We start from the raw sequence: 7147 nt of genomic DNA on the forward strand, positions 1-7147 counted from the left end.
TACATTTTCCTATAAATTTTGTAGGCTTCCATTGCTGCCCTTCAGGAAATGATTGATGCCTCACTAACTTTCAAGTGCATCTAAACCCAGAAACAAAAAATAAATATATTCCAGTTTATCAGTCCTTAGAGGCGACTTCATTTGTTTTCTTTTTTTTTTTCCACGAGATGATCCTGCAAGTAACACACTTCTAGTTCTCGAGTGACCATGCAGTATTTTACATATGGTGGGGCAGCTTTTTCACCCTAGGCTGCTCTCGTGATTTTGATAACAAATACACCTCATCCTCTCCATTGCATAGGGAGGAGATGATCTGTAGTCCAAAGAATAAAGCTAGGAATAAGTGTTTGGGTTAGTTCAATGCACACAAAATTACAAAGAGAGTAGAATTCTGGCAAGATTAACAGGTATTTTTCTGCAGTTACAAAAAATGTTGTTGGTCTGAAAAGAAAAAAAGTAATGCAGCCACAACACCTGAGGACTGGTAAGCTGCAATGTAATCCATTTTTGTTTTTGAGTTTAGATATCTTTTAAGGGCTCATACATGCCTATGCTTTGCATAGCACAAATACCACATTGTGGGGTGTTGCAGCATGCCCCGATGCACACGGGAAGCTGTGCTGCCATAAACAAAGTCCTGTGCTTTTCTTAGTCCACTGGAAGCCCATTTATAATATGCTGCCTTAAAGAGAGACCCTGTTATCACAGAGCCACTTTAGGGCAGACCTGTAAAAGAAGCTCATCTACACTTTCCCTTCTGGTTGCCGGTGTCTTGAAACCAGATTGAGTCACTCCTTCCTGGCTGCTGCAGGACTTTAACCCTGTTGGGTGTGTAAATACCTGCTCCTCCTGTGGCACTAAGAGGTTCCTCCCTGATGTACACGCTGGCAAAAAGAACCTACGGGCGGAGGGGAAACACGTGTTCTGACCACACAGAAAGGGTTGGATACTAGCAGCACCCAGGAAGCAGTGAAGGGGCAGCATTTAAAGACGGGCTGCCAGAAAGGTAAGTATAGGTGGCCTTCCTTTATGGGACTGGACTTTTAAAGGTGACCCTATGGTGATGGCCACCCTAATACTTTTTGAGTGACTGGCAAGTATGCAGTAAGTGAACTTGGAACTCCTGATCTGGTACTTTTCCTAGGTTAAGTGATTCAAAAAGTACTGCAGCTATTTCATCAACAAGTCAGACAGCATTTTCAGATGTGCTTAGCAATACCAGCCTATGTATTTAGTGCAGGTTTCCTGTGTGGCCCACTCACACTGGTGCTGCTCTTTAACATGGTTTGCATTAAGGCATTCAAAATCAATGGGCTGCCAACACACCATTTCTGACCGCACCGCAACACACGTCTGATGGCAAGGTGCCTTGGGATGCCATTCAGAATGATTGATTGACACTGCATCAAACCAATGGAATATAATGTGCATTGGTGTGATGGCGTGAATGGGCCTTTAAAGCAAGGCTAACCTTGGTGGACCTTGTTTATAAAACTGCCTGCGAAAACAGATCTCGGACACGTAATACCAGCCAGGTTTTCACTGCATCGTTTCCCATGCAATTTTGATTCAAAGAGTAAATCTTGGCCCTAAGTTACAATCTTTTGGCTTCTACAATCTCTTTTAGATTTACCAACAGTGTTGTAGTGTGAGGGTCTACTTTATTGCATGTAAAATAAAGAGATTGTATAGGGAGGCACTCACACTTTATAGTTGTTGGTAAACCTGTGAGAGACCATTGAGATTGTATTGCATGGCTGTGTGTTTGCTCTGGCCAGTTTGAGCTGGAGCTAAAGTGACTGTTTTTGGGTTAATTTAAGGGTGTATATACTTTACATGTTTAAATCCCTCGCCAGCCGGTGTAGTGGACCATATACCAGACTTTCCAGCCCTGCATTATAGAGTTCTCACAAATGTCGAGTGCTCATTGGTCAGCCAGGGAACATGAGCCCACTGACCAGTGAGAAGTGCTTTTGAGCCGAGGACTAGGTCCTGGAAGAAAGACATGCTTCTCATTGGTCAGTGTGGTCTTGTGACCGTTCTGACCACTGATGGTCTATTTTTCCACTGCACTCCAGACCAGAATCCCAATATAATAAGATGTATGCTGGTATGACCTGTGAGTGGCGCCACGTGAATCCAAATCTATAAGTAGTCACATGCACACCAAGGTCCAACCCCATTATTTAGATGTTAAATATAATGATGCTCTGACCAATGAGCGCTCACTATTTGTGAGCATTCTATATTGCGGGGCTGGGAAGTTTGGTGTACAGACCTCTACGCCTGCTGGTGGTGACTTCAGACATGTAAGTGCAGTACGGGCTGGAGGAGGTGGTCGAGTGCTGTGGGTAAGTTAATTTTTTCACAATTTGTAAGAATGTGAACTTGCCCTTTAAACACATTATCCTTAATCTGGGGAATGGTTCACTTTGGCACAGTTTGTGCTCACACCATACTTGACTCAGAGTACTGAAATCGCAATGATCTCCGTGCACAGAAGGGAGGGATCACTGAGGTCTATCTGACAGAGCAGATGATTTAAGCTTGCCTGGGAGACCTTCTTTATAGTGCAGGGGAGAGGGGACAATCATATTCTTGTTCGGTTCAACCATGCCCAGTGTGAGTGTACCTTTTAATATACCAGAGGCACTCGCTGTGTGTGTGTATGTGTGTGTATGTGTGTGTGTGTGTGTGTATATCTCTATAGATATATAGATCTATGTGAAATGAGCGGTTTTGTAGAAGCTTCAGAATTACTGAGTGCAATCCTATGTTCCCTATCAACAAGAACACCAATAAAAGGATCATATCACGGTAGATGCTCAGTTGCTTAAGGATTTAATTTTGAGTTACCAGTTCCATTACCTGCTCTTGTTATCCATTACAGCTGCTGATAATGTCACACCAGCAGATTGTGGATGAGTTACAGCAGCAACTGTAACAAATAGAGCAAATAATTTGTAACCTTTTGCATATGTCTTCTAGTGTGACTTAGCCCTTACAGGTTCTTAAGATTCTCTTCACTGTGCTCACTAGAACAGCCAAGTGTGATGTGTACCTGAGAGCAATGCTGGGGCAGTGGGACGGAGGGTAACTCCAGCTTCTGTGAAGGTGCATTGAGCACAGCCAGTCAAGTTGGGCTGGGACTGGCCATAAGAATCCAAAAGACATCTTGTGACAGCTCTTCTCTCAAGCAGCTTCATAAATATAATCCATTGCATTAACTCTTGGGATTCTTTAAGCAACTTGCATGTTCAAACTGACCAGACAAAAAGAAAAGTTGTAAAAATAGTAAAGTAAACAATTGTAAAATGTTGTACAGAATGCCATTTAAATGTTTTTTTTAAAACAAAATACAATTTTTAGAATTGCAGGAATGCCACTGATTTCTATGATTTATCATTGCATCTTATTTAAGTTTTAAGTAACATGCTACAGCTTTATTTTCCTCCTAATTGAAGCATCATCAATAAAGTGCATTACAGTAGAAATATTGCATTTTTGTATTTCATTTACTTATCTATATTTTAAAGGGAGTTGTTCTTTTCAGATACTACTGCATAACCTCAGCATGTGAAAATGTGATTATAATAGACCCTCCATTGTAGCATTAATTTACTACAAGTACATTGGCATGGCAGTAGCTTAATATCTCTAGCTCAGGGGTAGCCAAACTCCAACCCTCCAGCTGTGGTAAAACGACAAAGCCACGATGCATCTCTCTCTCTCTCCAGGACTCATCTCTGTGGCTGAGAGAATCTTGCAATGCCTCATGGGCTTTGTAGTTCCACCACAGCTGGAGGGCTGGAGTTTGGCTACCCCTGCTCTAGAACCCTAGGTGGTAAAGATCAAACATAATTTGCCAGAAATTTGCATAGGTCTAGAGTTTTTTTTTGTTTCTGCAAAACTGTTTAATATACTCTAGAACAGACAAAAACTGTTGACAGTACAAGCACAGTTCTCCCAGTAGACACAGAGAGATGTCTCCTATACAAGCCTGTGTGAAAACCCCCCCTCCTCTGGAAAGCTGGGTGCCAACCAAAAAGAGCCAAGCCATGCTCTATAAATTCAGTACCAAAGCAGGAAGTGATTAACTCCATATTAAGTGATAAGCAGAGCTGCAGTGTGACACGTCCAGGTCTAATAATGTTAGATGTGATCTGACATCACTATTCAACTTCTTTTCCTACACTTCTCCCACTTGAAAATGATGCAATTACACATAAGAATATGGTCTTTACTAAAACAATTGTGCCACACTGCATATTGGGTTTCTAAGGCTGAAGTAAAATGTCAGCGTACAGAAAAACACTTTCCATTCAATAACTAATGCCCTCTGCTTCCTGCACATATTCTCTCAATGCCTCTGAGTTCTCCTAGGTCCTCAAACCTTTTTTTTTTTTTATGTATTGGGTTGGTGTGTTTCTACCCGTACAATGTAAATTCTGGCATATTTCCCCCATCAGGAAGCTAGAGGAGCCATGCACAGCCTCCCATCGAAGTCAGTGGCTGTAAGTTGGTATAAACCTGTACTTGCCTACAGCGGTGTGTGTTTGTAAAAGGACCTCCAGGCATTCTCCTCAGTAAACTTGAGAACTGAAGGATGGAACTGCAAAAAAGCAGAAATAACTAAAGCATAGGGCGGGAATCCGACTCGTGGAAGGCTACAGGAAATAGTTAACGGTAAGTTCTAACACCGGTTTTACCCAAGTCGTCTTCCAGAACAGCCTGTGAAAGGATAACAAGAACTTACCAGATTAGAAAGGGAGCACCGCTTGAAGAACTTTTCTTCCATATGCCTGATCTTGACAAGACAGCAGATCCAGGTGATAATGTCGAACAAAGGTGGAAAAATTGGACCACGTGGCTGCCTTGCAAATCTGTTCTGGTGTGGCACTAGCCCTTTCTGCCCAGGAAGCTGTTAAGGCTCTAGTGCAGTTGGCATTAACCTGTTGCCGTCCGCCCGTTGAAAAAAAAACGGGCGCACTCGCATCAGCGGGTTGCCGTCTCCAGATGCGCACGGGCAGAAAAAGCCCGTTCAATTCATGGAGCCGTTACTGGCTGTTTCACATGCACACGATCGGCGGCCTACTGATCATGTGTATGTGCAGGCCGCCCCCCTCCTGACGCCTCAATTTCAATCCCAGGATCCGCTGCCCCATATGCGGCTCGGGAGGGGCGTCAGGAGGAAGATGGGAGGTCAGCATCCTCCTCCTTGCTGACCTCCCTCTGTGCTGTGAATGCAGAAGTGATGTGTATTACATCACTTCCGCATTCACCTGTCAGTCATCTGGCTGCTATAGCCACAGAGAAGAAGCTGATGAAGCAGATCTGTGCTTCATCAGCTTCTTTTGGGGTCCCCAGGTGACATTAGGGGTCTTAGAGATCCCTAATGTCTCCATAAAGAGGACTTGTCAGTGTGCCTTTGCTATTATATAGGCGGATAGTTATCCCCCTATGTAATAGCAATAACAATAAGCATAAAAAAAGAGTAAAAAAATGTCACAAGTTTTTAAAATATGATTGACTTTAGAGGGGTGAATAGTTATGCACGCTCAAGTGTTCTGCTTTTTTTGTCTCACCGAATCGAAGATCTCTTGGGTATGATTGCAGACTTATAAAATAAAATTCTGAAGCGCGCTCTGATGAAAGCGGGATCCTTGAACAGCTGGAAAACATGAAATTATCAGACCTACCACTGACATGAAATCTTATGGAAGTCACCTGATTTTCCTGGAGCTGAGACACACCCCAGCACATTTGTGAATTTTCTCCTCCGAAAGAGAAATCATCTTTTCTACCATGTTCAGGATATACCCTAAAAAAAGTCACCACCTGGGAGGGAACTGGGTTTAGTTTTGATATGTTGATTAACCAACCCAGGCTCTGCAACCACTCTTTAGTGAACTTCAGGTCTTTTGCTAACTGATCTATAGAAGAAGCCATCACAAGTAAATTGTTCAGGTAGGGAATAAGACTGATAGCATGAAGCCTCAGAGGTGCCAGAGCTTGTCCCAGGACCTTGGAAAATATGCGAGGGGCTGAGGCGAGACTGAAGGGAAGAGCTCTGAACTGGAAGTGATGAATCTCTGATCCGATCCTCACCATCAATGGTAGGACTCGTTGAGATGACTCCGTGATGGGGATGTTTAAGTATGCATCTCTAAAGTCCAGGATTGCCAGGAAGGCATCTGGTTGTAGAATAGTCTTGACTAAAAAAAATGGAATCCATCCTGAAATTCTTATACCTGATGAAAGCATTCAGGGGTCTGAGATTCAAGATAAAGAAAAATGTTCCTGAGGGTTTCATCACCACAAAGACGTGAGAATAAAAACCTTTCCCCTTTTCTTCTCTGGGTATGGGAAAAATGTCCACCTGCTCTGTGTGCTAAATCTCCCAACAGGGAAAGTGCATTGGCCTTAATTGGTACCCTGTGAAGATCTGTCACTATAAATGTTAATGGAGTAGGATTGTTGAATTTCAGCCTGTATCCCTGTTCTGTGATCCCCCAGAATAAATGTGTCGAATTTCCACCGTGGAAGGAATCCTAATCTTCCCACTGGGCAGAGGGCGTCATTGGGACTTAGGGTTTTGGGTAGGGAGATTAAAGAGAATCCCACATTTCACCTTGACTTTCTGGCCTAGCCAGTGCTTCTTAGGTTTGTCCCGAGTGTGCATCCTCGGGCTACAAAAAAATCTTCTATTATAAAGGTTCCTTCTTTTTCTCCGGAAAGGTCTTCTTTCTGTCTGCGGTAAGCTCTACAGCGGCTTCCAATTCCTGACCAAAAAGCTGATCCCCCTGAAAAGGCTAATTATATAAACGCAGCTTGGATGTAGAGTCTTCTTCCTAAGCTTTAAGTCAAAGGGCCTGAAGAGAAAAATTAATAAGAGCTAACATTTTCACAGGTTCTGCTGAATCGCCAGCAATGAAACCCCACTGCCTTGAACAGCATAGGTAAGGACTCAAGAAACTGTTCTCTGGGAGTACCAGCAACTAGGTGAGGTTTTACTAAGTGTCAGGATTCCATGTCAAATTATTCGATAAGAATCACAAAGCACCTTGTGAACAGAAAAAAAAAACTAAGACCTTCCTCTGCAGCCCTGGTACTTTAGATGCCTAAAAAGTTGCACTTTCTCCTCGTA

This window comes from Nanorana parkeri, unplaced genomic scaffold (assembly GCF_000935625.1).
Source record: "Nanorana parkeri isolate BGI_ZX_2015 unplaced genomic scaffold, ASM93562v1 scaffold382, whole genome shotgun sequence".
NCBI classification, from domain to species: Eukaryota; Metazoa; Chordata; class Amphibia; order Anura; family Dicroglossidae; genus Nanorana; species Nanorana parkeri.